This window comes from Nicotiana tabacum, chromosome 2, assembly GCF_000715075.1.
Source record: "Nicotiana tabacum cultivar K326 chromosome 2, ASM71507v2, whole genome shotgun sequence".
Classification (NCBI taxonomy): Eukaryota; Viridiplantae; Streptophyta; class Magnoliopsida; order Solanales; family Solanaceae; genus Nicotiana; species Nicotiana tabacum.
In genome coordinates, this window is record NC_134081.1 from 18,372,092 (window position 1) to 18,393,841 (window position 21,750).

The window sequence follows — 21,750 nt, forward strand, 5'->3', positions numbered from 1 at the left end:
ACCATGACGATTGGGCCGGTTGATTTTGAAAATGTCTTCCAAGTAGTGGACATGGAAACTTCTTATAACTTTCTTCTTGGAAGGCCATGGATCCATACGGCCCAAGTTGTGCCATCCACCTTGCATCAGATGCTCAAATTCGAGCACGACATGCAAGAAATTATTGTTCACAGAGAAGACGAGTCATCCATTTATAAAGACGCGTTAGTCCCATGTATTGAGGCCAAAGGAGGATATGAGTCTATTGTCTATCAGGCTTACGAAGTGGTTGCTGTGGACCATGTTGAGGAAGGAAAACTCATTCTACATCCGCGTCTCTCCGCCACATCTGTAATGGTGGCTGCACTTATGATGAGACAAGGTTATGAGCCAGGAAAAGGTTTGGGGGCATCATTGCAAGGAATTTCAGAACCCATTTCTTCGTTCAGTAACAGGGGTACTTTTGGTTTAGGATTCAGGCCAACACAAGCAGACGAAGACAAAGCCAAGCACCGAAAAAAGCACGGTTGGGTCTTGCAGCACCCTATCCCTCACATTTTCTACACTTTTGTCGAGCCACGATTCAAACATGGTCAAAATTCCTCGGCGCATGCAAACATTGATGAAATTTGCCGTGGCCTCAGCCAGATATTTTCTGAAGTGAATATGATCCAGGCTGGTGAAGGCACTAGTCGTGCCGATATGCAACTAATTGGTCCAGAAACCATGCTCAATAATTGGGAAGCAACTCCTCTCCCCACAAGGAAGGAGTCTTGGTAGTTGACTTTTGCAGCTTATTTCTTTTGTACTTTGAGTTACTTTCAGGGTTGTAATCCAAATATCTTAGTATGATTGTTTTATTTTGACGTTAACCCTCCTATCCTTTCAAATTCAATGAAATGCAGTTCAGTTTCGTATTTTGTATCTTTTCCTTTTCCTAATTCCTGCCATTTTATTTCCATTTCAGTTTTGTTAATGTCGGCTTTAATAACATGACATGCATGCGGAATTCACGCCCAGATCTCAAAAAGCTGTCTAATTTCGAAATAATGCATCAAGAGGTCGAGTATGATGAAGATAAGGTTTCTGATGAAATAAAAAGAGAGTTGGAACAATTTGAAAACAAGCCTAGGCCCAACCTCAATGAAACTAAGCCAATTAATATCAGAGGTCATGAAGAAGTCAGAGAAACAAAGATAAGCATTCACACTGAACAAAAAACCAGAGATGCCTTGAGTCAACTTTTATTTGAGTATAGAGATGTGTTTGCCTGGTCTTATGATGACATGCCTAGTTTAAGCGTCGATTTAGTGGTTCATAAGCTTCCCATGTATCCTGATATTCCACCAGTCCAACAGAAGCAGCGAAAATTTAAAACGGACATGAGTGATAAAATCAAAGAGGAAATAATGAAGCAGTTGAGCGCCAATATTGTCAGAGCCGTACGATACACCACCTGGGTGGAAAATGTTGTGCCCGTTCCAAAGAAAGATGGAAAAACTAGAGTCTGTGTTGACTATAGAGACCTGAACAAAACAAGTCCGAAGGATAATTTTCCTTTACCGAACATCCATATTCTTGTAGATAATTGCGCAAAGCATGAGATACAATCGTTCGTGGATTGCTATGCTGGGTACCACCAGATTCTAATGGATGAGGGTGATGCAGAAAAGACCGCTTTCACCACTCCGTGGGGTACCTATTGTTACAGGGTCATGCCATTCGGTTTAAAGAATGCAGGGGCAACTTACATGAGGGCCATGACCACCATTTTTCACGACATGATGCACAAAGAGATTGAAGTATATGTCGATGATGTCATCATAAAATCAAAGACACAGGCTGACCACGTGATTGATTTGAAAAAGTTCTTCAAATGGCTTCAAAGGTATGACCTTAAGCTCAATCCAGCCAAATGTACGTTTGGGGTTCTATCTGGGAAACTCCTCGGTTTTATAGTCAGTCGGAGAGGCATCGAATTGGATCCATCTAAGATAAAGTCCATTCGAGATCTGCCACCCCCGAAGAACAAAAAGGAGGTCATGAGTTTGCTCGGAAGGTTGAACTACATCAGTAAGTTCATTGCTCAACTCACAACCACATGCGAGCCCATCTTTTATTTGCTGAAAAAGGATGCTGCAATCAAGTGGACAGACGATTGCCAAAATGCTTTTGACAGGATCAAAGATTATCTATCAAAACCTCCTGTACTGGTCCCACCTGAACCTGGTAGGCCTTTATTTTTATATCTATCGGTGATGGATAATTCTTTTGGATGCGTTCTGGGGCAACATGATGCGACATGCAAAAAGGAACAAGCAATATATTATTTGAGCAAGAAGTTCACCTATTATGAGGTTAAGTACACCCTTTTAGAAAGGACATGTTGTGCTTTAACTTGGGTCGCTCAGAAGTTGAGACATTAGCTTTTGGCCTATACTACTTACCTCATATCCAGAGTGGATCCTCTGAAGTATATTTTCCAAAAGCCAATGCCCACTGGCAGGCTCGCAAAATGGCAAATCCTGCTCACAGAGTTCGACATCGTCTATGTCATTCGTACCGCGACGAAAGCACAGGCTTTGGCCGATCATTTGGCAGAGAATCCAGTAGATGATGAGTACAAGCCACTTACCACATACTTCCCAGACGAAGAGGTCCACTCAATAGAGGAAGTAGTTCCAAACGACAACCCTCTATGGAAAATGTATTTTGATGGAGTTGTCAATACCAAAGGAGTTGGGATCGGGGCAATCCTCATCTCACCTATTGGACAGTATTACCCTGCAACAGCCCAACTTCGGTTCTTCTGTACCAATAATACGGCAGAATACAAAGCCTGTATCATGGGTTTGAAAATGGCCCTCGATCTGGATGTGCATGAACTATTGGTTATGGGAGATTCTGACTTGCTTATCCAGCAAGCCCAAGGTGAATGGGAGACTCGAGACATCAAGCTTATTCCATACAGACAATGTGTACAAGATTTGAGAAAAAGATTCAAATCCATCGAATTCAGGTACATTCCCAGGTTTCACAACAAGCTAGCCGATGCTTTGGCTACTTTAGCCTCGATGCTCCCTTATCCGGGAAACACCCATATCGATCCACTAGAAATCCAAGTTCGGAATCAACACGGTTACTGCAATACAATTGAGACAGAACCAGATGGTGAACCATGGTATCATGACATAAAACGATTCCTGAAAATGAGAGAATACCCAGAGGACCCCAGATTTGAACTTGTTGAGATGCGTAGATGCCACAGAAGCTGAGCGGATCATGAGTGAAGTGCATTTGGGGGTACGCGAACCTCACATGAATGGATATGTTTTGGCGAAGAAGATTCTGCGGGCAGGGTATTATTGGCTTACAATGGAGCGAGATTGCTTCAGTTTTGTTCGCAAGTGTCACCAATGCGAGATTCATGGTGACTTGATTCACTCGCCACCTTCAGAGTTGCATCCCATGTCCTCTCCTTGGCCTTTCGTTGCTTGGGGAATGGATGTTATTGGGCCAATTGAGTCAAAGGCTTCAAATGGGCATAGATTCATTTTGGTTGCAATTGATTACTTCACCAAGTGGGTGGAGGCCGTCACTTTCAAAGCAGTCACCAAGAAAGCAGTGGTAGACTTTGTTCATTCCAACATAATCTGTCGCTTTGGTATCCCAAATACCATTATCACTGACAATGCAACCAATCTCAATAGTCATTTGATGAAGGAGGTATGCGAGCGATTTAAAATTATGCATCGCCATTCTACCCCTTACCAGCCAAAAGCCAATGGAGCCGTTGAAACAGCGAACAAGAACATCAAGAAGATTCTTAGGAAAATGATCCAAGGTTCGAGACAATGGCATGAAAAGTTGCCTTTTGCTCTTTTGGGATACCACACGACTGCTCGCACATCTGTTGGTACAACTCATTATCTGTTGGTATATGGGACGGAAGCTGTAATACCGGCTGTAGTCGAAATTCCCTCTCTTCGAATCATTGTGGAGTCAGAGATTGAAGATGCAGAATGGGTAAAGACCTGATTAGAGCAACTAATGTTGATTGATGAGAAATGGCTAGCAGCAGTGTGCTTTGGCCAGTTATACCAGCAAAGAATAGCACGCGCTTACAACAAGAAAGTGCGTCCAAGGTAATTCGAGGTAGGCCAACTCGTTCTGAAATGCATTCTTCCACACCAAGTAGAAGCTAAAGGAAAGTTCGCCCCAAACTGGAAAGGACCCTACATCATCAAGAAAGTGTTACCAAAAGGGGCCTTGCACTTGGTAGATGAAGAAGGACGGGTACCAGACATGACTATTAATGCAGATGCAGTCAAAAGATATTATGTCTGATATATACCCACTGTGGAACTTTCACGCATGATTTTCTTAGATCGAGATGACGAAGGCTACCATTGCTCGCTATTCCAAGCAAGTGTCAACCTTTTGTTACCCCTTTTAAGCTGTATTTTTCTTCTTCCTTGTTTTCCACCTTTTGGAACATGTGTAAAAAAAAAAAACAATCTGAGTCATTGAACTACGTCCGACCTGATTCCGAAAGGATACGTAGGCAGCCTTACTCTGGGTTCGGTCCCATTGCAACAAAAATTCATATTCCCAATACTCCAAAACTGGGGCAGAAGTTTGTTTTTATATTACGGTGTTTTCCTGCAGAAACAGTTTCAAAAGTTGTAATTCAGTTCAAGGTTCCTTTTGCCTTTTCCTGTTAAGAACTTCTGATCGATCTTTGAAAATACTTGAAGTCCCCATGCCAGGGGCATTGTCCAACCTTCCGTGTGTCGTATCTTTAAAAAAAAAAAGTAAAGAAGAAATGAGAGTCTTATCGGTGAAAACTCGTATGGGCACTGTAAGGCGACAGTGATTAGAGAAATGAGAGAGGTCAGTTAGCGAAAACCCGCAAAGGGCGCTACTAGCCGAATGAGGGTCTTCGATGCTCCGGCATGAGCACAACTAAGACAGTTTCAAGATGAACATTTGCGACGTATTTTGAGAATTAGACGGCTCAGACAGATCAGGCGTCCAGTCCAAAATGCATGTCATGATTCATTGAAGTCGGCACATATCCCCAGATAAGTCTCCTTATTTCTCTCCCCGAAAGGGACACCTTTTATTTCCAATTGCTCTTCTATTCTTTTCCATATTTTTTCTTAGATTCCCTTTCGGTCTAATCTTGCATCAAAAGCAAAGCAAAAATGGCTGCAAAACTGTCTACAGTTTTCCCATAATACCGAGCACAATTTGGAGCATATACGACATTGACGAAGGCAGGAATCCATCTGTGATCTCTTTTGATAAGGCGGACAAAGTGTCTCAAAGAAGCTGAAAAGGTCGCCTAAGCAAGACTTGCTTCATGGGAAAGGTTGATAAGCACTACATACACAAATTGGTTCTGAGTGCAAGATAACTAAGTTTAATTTTAAATAAAAATTGCTTTGCCTTAGATATAAGGGTTAACGGTACCGTGGACATACGCGTATAAAACAGTCAGGGGAGACGTCAGAAAGACAAAGTCTCCAGAAAATGATACAAAGTATTCGAGCATCTCGGTACCACTCTGATAGAATCAGTTCTTCGACAACGGGGTGTCTGTGAACTCAAACTCCTCAGTGCATCAAGGCCACAAACCGACCACCACTTTAAAAACTCACAAATTTTCTTTGTTTGAAGCAGGAACAAAGCAGTGCAGAATGGCGGTTCTCAAAGGACGAATGTCACCAAATGTAAGCTCCTTAAAATCTTCAGCATGCATCACTACTGTCCTCACTTCTCATTTTCGTAGCTTAACCCATGTAGAACCTTTTCGCCTAGGGGGATCCAGCTCATAGTTCCGGGTAGAAGTACTTTTCTCTCAGATGGTTTTACGTAGCTTAACCCAGGTAGATCTTTTCGCATTGGGGGATCCAGCTCATAGTTCCGGGTAGAAGTACTCTTCGCCCAGGTTGTTCTTTCGTAGCTTAACCCAGGTAGAACCTTTTCGCCTAGATGGATCCAGCTCATGGTTCCGGGTAGAAGTACTCTTCGCTCAAGTTGTTTTACGTAGCTTAACCCAGGTAGAACTTTTTTGCCTAGGGGGATCCAGCTCATAGGTCCGGGTAGAAGTACTCTTCGCTCAGGATGATTTACGTAGCTTAACCCAGGTAGAACCTTTTCGCCTAGGGGGATCCAGCTCACAATTCCGGGTAGAAGTACTCTTCGCTCAGGATGTTTTATGTAGCTTAACCTAGGTAGAACCTTTTCGCCTAAGGGGATCCAGCTTATATTTCCGGGTAGAAGTACTCTTTGCCCAGGCTTGCTTTTAGTCACTTAACCCAGGTAGAACTTTTTCGCCTAGGGGGATCCAGCACATAGTTCCGGGTAGAAGTACTCTTCGCTCAGGCTGTTTTTTGTAGCTTAACCCAGGTAGAACATTTTCGCTTAGGGGGATCCAGCTCATATTTCCGGGTAGAAGTACTCTTCGCCTAAGCTTGCTTTTCATAGCTTAACCCAGGAAGAATCTTTTCGCCTAGGGGGATCTAGCTCATAGTTCCGAATAGAAGTACTATTCGCTCAGGTTGCTTTTCGTAGCTTAACCTAGGTAGAACCTTTTCGCCTAAGGGGATCCAACTTATATTTCCAGGTAGAAGTACTCTTTGCCCAGGCTTGCTTTTCGTCGCTTAACCCAGGTAGAACCTTTTCGCCTAGGGGGATCCAACTCATAGTTCCGGGTAAAAGTACTATTCGCTCAGAATGTTTTACGTAGCTTAACTCAGGTAGAATCATTTCGCCTAGGGGGATCCAGCTCATATTTCTGGGTGGAAGTACTCTTTGTCCAATTTTGTTTTTCATAGTTTAACCCAGGTAGAACTTTTTCACCAAGGGGATTCAACATTCTTTTTCCCAGTAATACAGGGCACCAACCCCTGGTTACATTTCCTTTTCAGTAATACATGGAACCAACCCCTAGTTACGTTTCCTTTTCAGTATAGGGTACACCAATCCCCGATCTCCTTACCAGTATAGGTTACACCAATCCCTAGTTGTGTTCTCCAATATAGGATACTTCATTCCCTAGTTGATTTGAGTTTAAATGCATGGTACACCACTCCCTGATATCATTGCCAACATAGGGTATCCCATTACCTTGCCACATTTTCCCAATATAAGGTACACCAATACTTAGTTGAGACATTCTTTTGGGATCATGACCTTTTCAGGATACACCATTCCCCTTTTTTTAATTGCTTTCAATAAACAAGTAGTTTAGAATTTTGTTACAATAACTCACAAAATTTTTCTAGTAAAAACTGGGGCAGAAAAATTTCATTCGTTTGTTTGTTGTGATGTCTGAGCAGGTTTTACCTCGAGGCACAGTGTTCGAGATGAACAAAAGAAAAAGTCTCAATCCAAAATAAAGAAAAGAAGAGGAAAAGAAAGTGAATCCAAATGCAGAAGCAGATGGAAAGGACACGGACTATTCAAGACATGACTGAAGTTACGAGCTTCACATTTCCCGTTTTGCCCAGAAGAAATCGTAGAAGAATGAACTAGCACTTACAACTAGCAAGCATCAAGGTTCAAGATCAAGATTCAAGATCGACCTGAAAACTTTTAATGTTTCCAAGCAAAGAGGGGCATGCTGTGAGCACCTAATTGTTTACCGTGCTTGAATATTTCCCGCTCCCATCTTCCCAGGCGTATCCTCACTCCACTTTCATTTGTCTCTCATGCTTGTCCCCCATGCTTGTCCCCCCCACACTTTGCTCCTTACTCCACTCTTCATTGTTCCCCACTCCTTGTCCCCCATGCTTATCTCCTATAACAAGCCCCATACCCCATTTTCAGCTATAAAACACACACATAACACACACAAAAAAGAGGAGGAGGGGATCATCTCTCCCTTTACAAAAAGAAAACTGGCCGCTGCCCCTCTTTTCTTTTCTCTCATTCATATACACTCTTTTGACCCCACTCTCACAGATACTCGTTCACAAATCCGATGCTCACACACATACAAAACTGAGAAGAAAATTTTAAAAAAGAATATTCTGAGATTTTAACATAAAAGCTTTCCGGAAACCTGCCCGGACTGCGCACACAAATCAAGGAGTGTGAAAATGAGATTTTAAAGGCTTAAGAGCGCGGGTTCGAGTTCTAAAATATAAGATGACCTTTTTGGGTCATCATATTCTCCACCTCTAAAACAATCGTTCATCCTTGAATGGACATAGAAAAATACCTGGGCTGGTGAAAAGGTGGGGATATCTACTCCGCATACCGGACTCGAACTCCCAAGTAGCTTCTTCAATAGGATGACCTCTCCACTTCACTCGAACTGAAGGGTAACTCTTTGATCTCAACTGGAGAACTTGCCGGGCTAGAATTGCCACCGGCTCCTCCTCGTAAGTCAAATCCTTGTCCAACTGGACAGAGCTGAAATCTAACACATGGGACGGATCGCCGTGATACTTTCAAAGCATGGACACATGGAATACCGAAAGAACAGCTGCTAAACTAGGTGGCAACGCAAGCCTGTAAGCTACCTCCCCCACTCTCTCGAGGATCTCAAATGGCCCGATATACCTAGGGCTCAACTTGCCCTTCTTCCCAAATCTCATAACACCCTTCATGGGCGATACCCGGAGTAATACCCTCTCCCCGACCATGAATTCCACATCACGAACTCTACAGTCGGCATAACTCTTTTGCCTGGACTGAGCTGTACGAAGTCGATCCTGTATAATCTTGACCTTGTCTAAGGCCTCCTGAACTAAATCTGTACCCAATAGTCGAGCCTCCTTCGGCTCAAACCACCCAACTTGTGACCTGCACCGTCTACCATATAAGGCCTCATAGGGAGCCATTTGAATGCTCGACTGGTAGCTGTTATTGTAGGCGAACTCTGCGAGGGGCAAGAACTGATCCCACGATCCTCCGAAATCTATAACACAAGTGCGGAGCATATCTTCTAAGATCTGAATGGTACGCTCGGACTGCCCATCCGTATGAGGATGGAATGCTGTGCTCAACTCAACCCGTGAACCCAACTCACGTTGTACTGCCCTCCAGAAGTGCGAGGTAAACTGCGTACCTCGGTTAGAAATGATAGACACGGGCACACCATGAATATGGACGATCTCACGAATATAAATCTCTGCTAATCGCTCCGAGGAATAGGTTACTGCCACAGGAATGAAGTGTGCTGACTTAGTCAGCCTATCCACAATAACCTATATAGCGTCGAACTTCTTCTGAGTCTGTGGGAGTCCAACAACAAAGTCCATAGTGATACGCTCCCACTTCCACTCAGGAATCTCCATCTGCTGAAGCAAACCACCGGGTCTTTGATGCTCATATTTTACCTGCTGACAAGTTAGGCACCGAGATACGTAAGCAACTATATCTTTCTTCATCCTCCTCCACCAATAATGTTGTCGCAGGTCCTGGTACATCTTGGCAGCGCCCGAGTGTATAGAATACCGGAAACTATGGGCCTCCTCAAGAATAAACTCACGAAGCCCATCCACATTAGGCACACAAATACGACCCTGCATCCTCAAAACTCCGTCATCTCTAACAGTAACCTGCTTGGCACCACCGTGCCGCACTGTGTCTCTAAGGACAAGTAAATGAGGATCGTCATCCTGCCGATCTCTGATGCACTCAAACAAAGAAGACCGAGAAACTATACAAGCTAGAACACGGTTGGGCTCAAAAACATCTAAACTCACAAACTGGATGGCCAAGGCCTAAACATCTATTGCAAGTAGTCTCTCACCAACCGGAATATATGCAAGGCTAGCCATACTGACTGACTTTCTACTCCAAGCATCGGCCACTACATTGGCCTTCCCGGGATGATATAATATGGTGATATCATAGTCTTTCAATAGCTCCAGCCACCTCCTCTGCCTCAAATTGAGTTCCTTCGGCTTGAAAAAATACTGAAAGCTTCGATGATCAGTGAATACCTCACATGGCACGCCGTAAAGATAGTGCCTCCAAATCTTCAGCGCGTGAACAATGGCTACCAGCTCTAGATCATGAACATGGTAATTCTTCTCGTGAACCTTCAGCTGTCGTGAAACATATGCAATAACCTTGCCACCATGCATCAATACTGCACCAAGACCAATACAAAATGCGTCACAATATACTGTATAAGATTCTGAACCTGTGGGTAACACCAATACCGGTGTCGTGGTCAAATCAGTCTTGAGCTTCCGAAAGCTCTCTTCACACTCGTTTGACCACCTGAACTGGGCACCCTTCTAGGTCAATCTGGTCAACGGGGCTGCTATGGATGAAAACCCCTCCACAAATCGCCGTCAAACCCAGGAAACTACGGATCTCTGTAGTTGATGCGAGTCTAGGGCAGTTCTGGAGAGCCTCAATCTTCTTAGGATCTACCTGAATACCCTCTACTGATACAACGTGACCCAAGAAAGCAACGGAACTCAACCAAAACTTGCATTTTGGAGAACTTAGCATATAATTGGCTGTCTTTCAGAGTCTGAAGAACAATCTGAAGGTGCTGCTTATGCTCCTCTCGACTGTGGGAGTAAACCAAGATATCATCAATAAACACAACCGTAAAAGAATCCAAGTAGGGTTTGAACACCCGGTTCATCAAATCCATGAATGCTGCTGGGGCATTTGTCAGCCCAAATGACAATCAGCCCAAATGACATCACTAGAAACTCATAATGCCCATATCGAGTCTGAAAAGTTGTCTTAGGAACATCGGATGCCCTAATCCTCAACTGATGGTAGCCAGATCTCAAATCAATCTTTGAAAACACCTTGGCACCCTGAAGCTGACCTCAACTGATGGTAGCCAGATCTCAAATCAATCTTTGAAAACACCTTGGCACCCTGAAGCTGATCAAATAAATCATCAATCCTCGACAATGGAGACTTGTTAAACTGCCGATAATCTATACATTTCCTCATCGATCCATCTTATTTCTTCACAAATAACACCGGTCCACCCCAGGGCGAGACACTAGGTCTAATGAAGCCCTTATCAAGCAAATCTTGCAACTACTTCTTCAATTCTTTCAAATCTGGCGGGGCCATGCGATATGGCGGAATGGAAATAGGCTAAGTGTCCGGAGCCAAATCAATGCAGAAATCAATATCCCTGTCGGGTGGCATCCCCGGCAGGTCTACAGGAAACACCTCTGGAAACTCACGAACAACCGGCATCGAATCTATGGATGGAACCTCCGCACTAGAATCGCGGACATAAGCCAAATAAGCTAGGCACCCCTTCTCGACCATATGTCGAGCCTTCACATATGAGATAACCCAACTGGCAGAATGGCCACGATTCCCTCTCTACTCTAATTGAGGCAACCCCTGCAAGGCTAAGGTCACCGTCTTGGCGTGACAATCTAATATAGCATGATAAGGTGACAACCAATCCATACCTGTGAGCACCTAATGTTTTACCGTGATTGAATATTTTCCGCTCCCATCTTCCCAGGCGTGTCCCCACTCCACTTTCATTTGTCCCCCATGCTTGTCCCCCCCACACTTTGCTCCCTACTCCACTCTCCATTGTTCCCCACTCCTTATCTCCCATGCTTGTCTCCTATCACAAATCCCATACCCCATTTTCAGCTATAAAATACACACATAACACACAAAAAGGAGGAGGAGGGGATCATCTCTCCCTTTACAAAAAAAAAAACTGGTCGCTGCCCCTCTTTTCTTTTCTCTCATTCATATACTCTTTTGACCCCACTCTCACGGATACTCGTTCACAAATCCGATGCTCACACACATACAAAACTGAGAAGAAAATTTTAAAAAAGAATATTCTGAGATCGAAGAAAAAAAGAGCACTGAAAAGGAGAAGGATAAACAGTAAAATTCAGGGTGGATTTTACACTCAAAACAATTCAAGAGTTGTAGTTGTTTCAAAGCTACAGTTTCTCTTGCATTTCTGGATTTTCAAAGTGGGTTTAGCTTTGATTTACTGCTGTTTGTTGCGGCTTCTTCAAGCCGTAGCTGTAGATGATTCTCAGCCTTTATTCTGCTATTATTAAGACCTTAGCACTGCTGTCAAGGTATGAATCCGACTTTCAAGTCATGTAATCACTGTTTGGTATGCTATACTGTTATAAACTTACAGTGGTTATTTATTCATGTGTTTGAAAAATATTCTCCAATGATTGTTTGTAGATTTGACTTGGCTATGAATTACTCTTATGTGTTGAACTAATGCACAAATCTGAGTGCAAATATAAACTCGTTGTGATCACTATTATGCTCTTGTTGTGATAGAATTGGTTGCTGGATTTTTGAGCGGAAATGGTGGTGTTCTGGAGGTTGTTTGGCTGCTTTTAATGGATGATTTTTGCTAGAGTTTTAGAGGCGATTCATGGCTTAAGAGGGGATGTTTAAAGGGCTGGTTTTTATGTTAGATTTGTAGGGATTTCATGGCTGTTTTAGAGTTATTTTAATAGAGATTTTGTGGTAGTATCATGGCAGAAAGCTGTTGCGTTTTGGTTTGTTTACTGCTGAATTTTTTTTTGAAAGTTTGTTTGTAGTTAGTTCTTCTCAATTTAAATTTCAAGTTGCATATTAATTGGAACGTGAGCAGAAGTTTGAGTATTTCATATCTTGTTTCCTTAAAGAAAGATGAATTGATAAAGTCTTGGTAATGGTCAAATTCTTTTGCTCTTAATGTCACTTTTCTTATTAGATTTCTCAATTCCTCATATGTGCAGTACATTAGAATTATATATTAAAAGCACAAATGGTCTGTTAGTCTAATAGCTTTAACTAAATCACATTGTCTTCTAAAAATTCCATATCTATAATTCTCATGCCTTACGATAATCTCAAAACTAGTTTTAAAAAATAAAAAAATCTTAATAATCGCTAGTATGCTTTAGGCGCGTATTAATAAATAAATCATCGTAATTATGCACCCAATTGTGTGACATAGTTACGATCCCACAAATAAATCAAGGTACGCGTTTGCGCGATATTGGCCACACAATCTTAATAAATAATTGAATGCTATTAATTAGATTCACACATGTGATTCGTTTCAAAGATAAATTTATATATTAATAATAAAAGAGGACATAGATAAAATATGGAAACCAATAAATCACAGTTTGTCCAAAATTAATTCAAGCCAAGTTTAGTCAATAAAAGCGACCGTGCTAGAACCACGAGACTTGGGGAATGCCTTACACCTTCTCCCCGGTCAACAGAATTCCTTACCCGGACTTTGTTTTTGACCAACATGAAAAGAGTCCATCTTTCTTTGATTAGGGATTCAAATAAAAGGTGACTTGGAACACCCGAAAATGAATTCCAAGTGGCGACTCTGAACAATAAGATAATCCCTATTTCAAATTGTCACTTTAATTGGAAAAACTCTTTAACCCACAATAATTCATAACACATATTTATCGTTTTGGGGGGAGGGGGCATAAGAGGGGTGTGACAGCTCTGGCGACTCTGCTGGGGACTTCAAGAATTCGAGCTTGTACATTGACTTTATTTGGCTTTATTAATTTTTGTATATATTGTGATTTATTTGGGACTACTGTGCTACTTGTCCACTTTTTACTGTCTTGATATTGTTGAACTGTACATATAAATTGTATCCTCTCTTGCATCCCACTGAGTCTTTTGATAATTAGTTATGTTGTGTTTGTCTACCAGCATCACAAAATTTCTGTCTTGAGATAAAGTCAGTTAGCCTACCAGCTTCTGGTGAAGGATTTAGTCACACATGTTTAGGCGGGAGAGCCGTTAGCTAGCCAGTGCTGTTCAACTACTGGTAATGCTTGACGCTGCTCGGCTCGGGTTGTCCGCCCGGGTAAGTCAAGTCTAGATACCATCTCCTTTACGATTTACAAACTTAGAAGAACAAGCCACAAGCAATGAATATCCCTAGAGGCTTGCATGTCGACCGACTTTAGCATATATCAGTTGAACGAAGAGAGAAAAAATGATGTGGTTTAGTGATACGATTTTTAAAGATTAATTTTCATAAAAATAAAAAAAACTTAGTCGATTTGGACCGAAATACGCGGGTCTGATTCTCACTGGATGTGAGATACGTAGGCAAACCTCATCGGTTCCGGCCCCCAATTTTTAAAAATCCAAAAAGATATTTTTCTTTAATTGCTTCTTAAGAATTTTTTTTTTTTTTTTTTGAGACCAAAAATATTTTCTTCCTTTTTTTTAAAATAAAAAAGGTCTTTCACCCAAAATCCAAAAAAATATTTTCTTTCTTTTGAAATTTAAAAAAAAATTCTTTTTTCTTCTTTAGAAGTTTTTCTTTCACCAATTCCAAAAAAAAAATCGAAAACAAATATTGAAAATATTTTCTTTGCTATGAGATTTTGTCGGATTAATTATATATGAAAAAAAAGAGTTAGTTTATCTATTTTTCTCATCCACCGAATTACGTGGGTCTGATTCTCACCGGATGTGAGATACATAGGCAAACCTCATCGGTTTCGGACCCCAATTTTCAAAAATCCAAAAAAACAAAAATTCTTTAAATCCTTCTTTAGAAGTCTTTCTTTGTGGGATTATTTGTATATGAGTAAAAATAAGAGTTAGTTTATTTTACTTTATTCTCGATTTGCCCTGAACTACGTAATGATCTGATTCATGCGGCGACATGATACGTAGGCAACCCACAAAAGGTTCGATCAAAATATTTTTCAATAATTCTAAGATGAGGGATCAAAATGAGGCGTGAGTAAAAAAAATGAGAAGAAAATAAGAGCGTCAATAAGAAGCAACCTCATAAGCCGGAATGAAACATGAAGCCTCCTAAAGCATGCTAGAAATAGTGACAATGATAGGAGCATGGCATATTATGTGTGATTCATATCTATAAAATGCTTAACCCTAACACGTTTGTTGTCTCTTACAAAGTAAGCTTAAGGTGGTTGGTTTGTGGTGAAACTGGCAACACACCATTACTTCACTAGATCTAAGGGAGCAATAGTAATGGCTAACGATGATGAGATCGAGCTGATCACTGACGACCCCCGGGGTTAATCATTTGAACAAGAGTCGAAGGAAATAAGAAAATTGAGACAGCAATTGTCTGATGTATATAAGGCTTGGGTGTCTGGTCAGCCTCCACCCCGTGGTCCCTCAGAGGGAACTTCCACCGTACCCCTGGCTACTCAACCACCGCTCCATACAACGAGCGACCACATCCTACCACCAGGGTATGTGCCAAACTACAGCCTCCACGTTGCACCTGGTACCTCTAATGTGCGACCTCCAATCGCACCGGTCAGGAACACTCCTCTAGTCGTGTCTGGCGCACCGGCATACACAATCCCGCCTCCACCTCCTGTGACAAGGCCAATCAACGAGCCAACATCTCATGCTTATGATGGCCAATACTACTCTCCAAATATGGCTTTCGGGGTCTCGGCTCCATATAATTAGACTCCCCAGTATGAGTCACCAGTGGAAAACGAAAAGCTTGCCAAGACGATTGAGCCGGATGAGATGGCCAGGAAAATGAAAAGTCTTGAACAAAACATAAAGAACATACAGGGACTAGGGGGTCACAAAAGTGTTTCGTTCAGTGATCTATGCATGTTCCCTCACATCCATTTGCCACCAGGGTTCAAGACCCTAAAATTCGAGAAGTATGATGGACACGGCGACCCTATCGCCCATTTGAAAAGGTACTGCAACCAGCTGAGGGTGTAGGTGGAAAATAAGAATTACTGATGGCTTATTTTGGGGAAAGTCTTATGGGGGTAGCCTCCGAATTGTTCATTGACCAAGATATCTCTCACTGGCATGTCTGGGATGACATGGCCCAAGCCTTCGTCAAATAATTTCAATACAACATAGATATTGCGCCGGATCGCAATTCCCTGTCCAATATGAAGAAAAAGCCGACTGAAAGCTTTAAGGAGTATGCAATCAAGTGGAGGGAGCAAGCAGCTAGAGTTAAGCCACCCATGGATAACCACGAGTTGATCACTATTTTTCTGGAGGCCCAAGAGCCTGATTACTTTCAGAACATGATGTCCACAATGGGTAGAACTTTTGCGGAAGCGATCAAAATAGGAGAAATGGTCGAAAATAGCCTCAAGACTGGCAGAATTGTAAGTCAAGCTGCTCTCAAAGCCACCACCCAAGCTATCCAAAATGGGTCGGGAAGTTTGGCAAATAGAAAGAAGAGAGATGAAGGGTCCATGATGACTTCGGGATCCAGGGAAGTTCAAAGAGGGGAATCGCACCCTTATGTGCAAGTTCAGCAGGGGCAATCCAGCTACCCTCAACATTACTATCCCCCGCCAATTCCTCAGTACTCCGTGGGACCGCCATAATATACAGTGTTTAATGCTCAATCATATGCTCGTCCTCCCAATCAACAGGTACGGGCACCGGCTCCAAGATTCCCCCGACCTCAGCAGCAAAATTTTCGGGCACCCTACAATGCTCGTCCTAGGCAAGATTATGGTCGAGAGCAGAGGCGGGTGGAAAAATTTACTCTATTGGCTGAATCATACTCTAGTCTGTTCCAGAAGTTGAAGCAGATGGGCGTGATTGGACCCATCGCTCCCCACTATATGCATCCTGATTCACACGGATTTCAAGCAAATGCTAGATGTGAATACCATTCAGGTGCTCCAGGGCATAGCACTGATGACTGTTGGACCCTGAAAAGAGCCATAGAAAGACTCATTGTTGAAAAATTGATTGTAGTCACGAACGGCGAGGACCCTCCTAAAGTGACCAATAACCCGTTGCCAGTACACAATGATGTTCATTTTGTGGGAATGATTGGCCGAGATCATGAATACAAGCCGGTTGGTCGAGCAAAAATGACTGTGGTAACGATTAAAGAGGGGACCAAACTGGAAGTAAGTCCAAGCCTAGATGCACCGTTGATTGTGAAAGGCGCCCAGAGCTCAGAGAGGGCAACTTTATTTGTTCCAAAAATCTTGAGATTGGAAGTTTGCTCCAATGTTCCAAACCCAAAGTTATACGTCCTTGGAGGTCACCCCATCACAAAGCAGAATCAGGGCGATACGACGGGTATAATAGAACCGATCATAATCAAGCCTGCCACACAACCCCGTGTAACAAATACGAAAACCATCCCTTGGAACTACAACAAAATTGTAGTAACCTACAAAGGCAAGGAAATCATAGAAGAAGTGGGGGAAACTGGAGGTTTGACTCGATCAGGGAGGTGTTACTCTCCAAAAGAGTTGAGGAAGGCTAAGCAAATCAGAGAAGGCCAAATGCCAATAAAGAAACCGGTCACTGAAGAAGAGGCGGAGGAGTTTTTGAAAAGGATGAAAGTTCAGGATTACTCAATCATTGACCAGCTGAGAAAGAATCCTGCCCAAATCTCTCTGTTATCTCTGCTCATACACTCAGGAGAGCATGCCCGTGTACTAATCAAAATCCTGAACGAGGAACATGTCTCAGAGAATACCACCGTGAATAAGTTAGAGAAGATGGCCAATAGATTTTTTGAGGTGAACAAAATTTCCTTTACTGATGATGAACTTCCTGAGGAGGGGTCCGGTCACAATAGGGCTTTGCACTTGATTGTCAAATGCGAGGGGCATTATGTGAAGCGAGTCATGGTTGATAGAGGCTCGAGTGTAGATGTATGCCCCCTATCTACCTTGCAAAGTATGAAAATCAATACAAATAGGATCCGACCCAGCAATGTTTGCATCCGGGCTTTTGATGGCTCAGCGAGAGATACCATTGGGGAGATCAACCTCACCATGACGATTGGGCCTGTTGATTTTGAAATTGTCTTCCAAGTAGTGGACATGGAAACTTCTTATAACTTTCTTCTTGGAAGGCCATGGATCCATACGGCCCGAGTTGTGCCATCCACCTTACATCAGATGCTCAAATTCGAGCACGACATGCAAGAAATTATTGTTCACGGAGAAGACGAGTCATCCATTTATAAAGACCCGTTAATCCCATGTATTGAGGCCAAGGAAGGATATGAGTCTATTGTCTATCAGGCTTACGAAGTGGTTGCTGTGGACCATGTTGAGGAAGGAAAACCCATTCTACATCTGCGTCTCTCTGCCACATCTGTAATGGTGGCTGCACTTATGATGAGACAAGGTTATGAGCCAGGAAAAAGTTTGGGGGCATCATTGCAAGGAATTTCAGAACCCATTTCTCCGTTCAGTAACAGGGGTACTTTTGGTTTAGGATTCAGGCCAACACAAGCAGACGAAGACAAAGCCAAGCATCGCAAAAAGCACGGTTGGGTCTTGGGTCTTGCAGCAACCTATCCCTCACATTTTCTACACTTTTGTCGAGCCACGATTAAAACATGGTCAAAATTCCTCGGCGCATGCAAACATTGATGAAATTTGCCATGGCCTCAGCCAGATATTTTCTGAAGTGAATATGATCCAGGCTGGTGAAGGCACTAGTCGTGCCGATATGCAACTAATTGGCCCAGAAACCATGCTCAATAACTGGGAAGCAACTCCTCTCCCCACAAGGAAGGAGTCTTGGTAGTTGACTTTTGCAGCTTATTTCTTTTGTACTTTGGGTCACTTTCAGGGTTGTAATCCAGATATCTTAGTATGATTGTTTTATTTTGACGTTAACCCTCCTATCCTTTCAAATTCAATGAAATGCAGTTCGCTTTCGTATTTTATACCTTTTCCTTTTTCTTTTCCTAATTCCTTCCATTTTATTTCCATTTCAGTTTTGTTAATGCCGGCTTTAATAACATGACATGCATGCGGAATTCACGCCCAGATCTCAAAAAGCTGTCTAATTTCGAAATAATGCATCAAGAGGTCGAGTATGATGAAGATAAGGTTTCTGATGAAATAAAAAGAGAGTTGGAACAATTTGAAAACAAGCCTAGGCCCAAACTCAATGAAACTGAGCCAATTAATATCGGAGGTCATGAAGAAGTCAGAGAAACAAAGATAAGCATTCACACTAAACAAAAAACCAGAGATGCCTTGATTCAGCTTTATTTGAGTATAGAGATGTGTTTGCCTGATCTTATGATGACATGCCTGGTTTAAGAGTCAATTTAGTGGTTCATAAGCTTCCCACGTATCCTGATTTTCCACCAGTCCAATAGAAGCAGCGAAAATTTAAAACGGACATGAGTGATAAAATCAAAGAGGAAATAATGAAGCAATTGAGCGCCAATGTTGTTAGAGCCGTATGATATACCACCTGGGTGGAAAATGTTGTGCCCGTGCCAAAGAAAGATGGAAAAACTAGAGTCTGTGTTGACTACAGAGACCTGAACAAAGCAAGTCCGAAGGATAATTTTCCTTTGCCGAAAATCCATATTCTTGTAGATAATTGCGCAAAGCATGAGATACAATCGTTCGTGGATTGCATTCTAATGGATGAGGGCGATGCAGAAAAGACCGCTTTCACCACTCCGTGGGGTACCTATTGTTACAGCGTCATGCCATTCGGTTTAAAGAATGCAGGGGCAACTTACATGAGGGCCATGACCACCATTTTCACGACATGATGCACAAAGAGATTGAAGTATATGTCGATGATGTCATCATAAAATCAAAGACACAGGCTGACCACGTGATTGATTTGAAAAAGTTCTTCGAACGGCTTCGAAGGTATGACCTTAAGCTCAATCCAGCCAAATGTGCGTTTGGGCTTCCATCTGGGAAACTCCTCAGTTTTATAGTCAGTCGGAGAGGCATCGAATTGGATCCATCTAAGATAAAGTCCATTCGAGATCTGCCACCCCCGAAGAACAAAAAGGAGGTCATGAGTTTGCTCGGAAGTTTGAACTACATCAGTAGGTTCATTGCTCAGCTCACAACCACATGCGAGACCCATCTTTAAGTTGCTGAAAAAGGATGCTGCAATCAAGTGGACGGACGATTGCCAAAATGCTTTTGATAGGATCAAAGATTATCTATCAAAACCCCTTGTACTGGTCCCACCTGAACCTGGTAGGCCTTTGTTTTTATATCTATCGGTGATGGATAATTCCTTTGGATGCGTTCTGGGGCAACATGATGCGACATGCAAAAAGGAACAAGCAATATATTATTTGAGCAAGAAGTTCACCAATTATGAGGTTAAGTACACCCTTTTAGAAAGGACATGTTGTGCTTTTACTTGGGTCGCTCAGAAGTTGAGACATTATCTTTTGGCCTATACTACTTACCTCATATCCAGAATGGATCCTCTGAAGTATATTTTCCAAAAGCCAAGGCCCACCGGCAGGCTCGCAAAAGCCAATATTTTCCTGTAGAAACAGTTCCAAAAGTTATAATTCAGTTCAAGGTTCCTTTTGCCTTTTCCTGTTAAGAACTTCTGATCGATCTTTGAAAATACTTGAAGTCCCCATGCCAGGGGTATTGTCCAACCTTCCGCGTGTCGTATCTTAAAAAAAAAGTAAAGAAGAAATGAGAGTCTTATCGGTGAAAACTCGTATGGGCACTGTAAGGCGACAGTGATTAGAGAAATGAGAGAGGTCAGTTAGCGAAAACCCGAAAAGGGCGCTACTAGCCGAATGAGGGTCTTCGATGCTCCGGCATGAGCATAAGTAAGACAGTTTCAAGATGAACATTTGCGACGTATTTTGAGAATTAGACGGCTCAGACAGATCAGGCGTCCAGTCCAAAATACATGTCATGATTCATTAAAGTCGGCACATATCCCAAGATAAGTCTCCTTATTTCTCTCCCCGAAAGGGACACCTTTTATTTCCAATTGGTCTTCTATTCTTTTCCATAATTTTTCTTAGATTCTCTTTCGGTCTAATCTTGCATCAAAAGCAAAGCAAAAATGGCTGCAAAACTGTCTACAGTTTTCCCGTAATACCGAGCACAATTTGGAGCATATACGGCATTGACGAAGGCAGGAATCCATCTGCGATCTCTTTTGATAAGGCGGACAAAGTGTCTCAAAGAAGCTGAAAAGGTCGCCTAAGCAAGACTTGCTTCATTGAAAAAGTTGATAAGTACTACATACACAAATTGGTTCTGAGTGCAAGATAACTAAGTTTGATTTTAAAGAAAAATTGTTTTGCCTTAGATATAAGGGTTAACGGTACCGTGGACATCCGGGTATAAAACAGTCAGGGGAGATGTCAGAATGACAAAGTCTCCAGAAAACGATACAAAGTATTCGATCATCTTGGTACCACTCTGATAGAATCAGTTCTTCGACAACGGGGTGTCCGTGAACTCAAACTCCTCAGTGCATCAAGGTCACAAACCGACCACCACTTTAAAAACTCATAAATTTTCTTATTTTGAAGCAGGAACAAAGCAGTGCAGAATGGCGGTTCTCAAAGGACGAATGTCACCAAATGTAAGCTCCTTAAAATCTTCAGCATGCATCACTACTGTCCTCACTTCTCATTTTCGTATCTTAACCCATGTAGAACCTTTCCGCCTAGGGGGATCCAGCTCATAGTTCTGGGTAGAAGTACTTTTCACTCAGGTTGTTTTACGTAGCTTAACCCAGGTAGATCTTTTCGCATTGGGGGATCCAGCTCATGGTTTCGGGTAGAAGTACTCTTCGCCCAGGTTGTTTTTTTGTAGCTTAACCCAGGTAGAACCTTTTCGCCTAGGGGATCCAGCTCATGGTTCCGGGTAGAACTACTCTTCGCTCAAGTTGTTTTACATAGCTTAACCCAGGTAGAACTTTTTCGCCTAGGGGGATCCAGCTCATAGGTCCGGGTAGAAGTACTCTTCGCTCAGAATGTTTTACGTAGCTTAACCCAGGTAGAACCTTTTCGCCTAGGGGGATCCAGCT

General features: G+C 42.4%; 1 pseudogene; it reads left to right on the forward strand.

Annotated features, from left to right (window-relative positions):
• Positions 1-280: 280 nt before the first annotated feature.
• Positions 281-21,750, forward strand: part of LOC142166273 (uncharacterized) — a 37,387-nt pseudogene continuing 15,917 nt past the window's right edge.